Source organism: Octopus bimaculoides, chromosome 1 (genome assembly GCF_001194135.2).
Source record: "Octopus bimaculoides isolate UCB-OBI-ISO-001 chromosome 1, ASM119413v2, whole genome shotgun sequence".
Taxonomy (NCBI): Eukaryota; Metazoa; Mollusca; class Cephalopoda; order Octopoda; family Octopodidae; genus Octopus; species Octopus bimaculoides.
This window is the reverse complement of record NC_068981.1, coordinates 131017865-131018611: the sequence shown is the minus strand read 5'-3', so window position 1 is coordinate 131018611 and position 747 is coordinate 131017865.

The following is a 747-nucleotide window of genomic DNA, read 5'->3' as shown; positions in this document are numbered from 1 at the left end:
ATGCAAGGTGAATCACAAGAAAACAAATATGATGTGAATTAATGTAGACTTAGTTTTCGATATTTCGGGGTTTTAACCCCATTTTCAAGAAATATACAAATGTTGCCGATGTGCGTGTGTACCAGTGTGCATGACAAGAAAACTGCATATACGCATTAAGGAACACATGCAGGCAGACACTTCCGTGAAGAAACATCTACGGAAATGCCAGACCCGGGAATTCACAGCGCACATCAAGACAACACAGTGGAACAGGGGTAACGTTAGAATCTCTGAGGCCATCCTCATACACCAAAAGAAACCCGAAATCAACAACTGAAGAGAGTTAAAGGGAGCTAGTTGGTTGCTATAGCAACACCTTTTCGCGCATGTCCACTCCACACACGCTCACACACACGCTCACACTCATGCACATCGGCAACATTCGTCTGTTTCTTGAAAATGGGGTCATAACCCCGAAATATTGAATACAAGATAAGTTTACATTAATTCACATATATGTTTTCTTGTGATTTACCTTGCAAAACTGCATCAAGTGAAGTCCCATGTCAAGACGATGCTGATTTGTTTTATCGATGCGAAAGGAATTGTCCACACAGAATTCGTTCCTCCGGGTCAAAATGTTAACCAAATATTTTAATTGATAGTTATGAAGCGTTTGCGAGACGCGGTGTAACGAAACCGCCACAGACAGTGGCAAGGAGAAGAGTGGTGGTTTCATCACGACAATGCACCTGCGCGCACCAC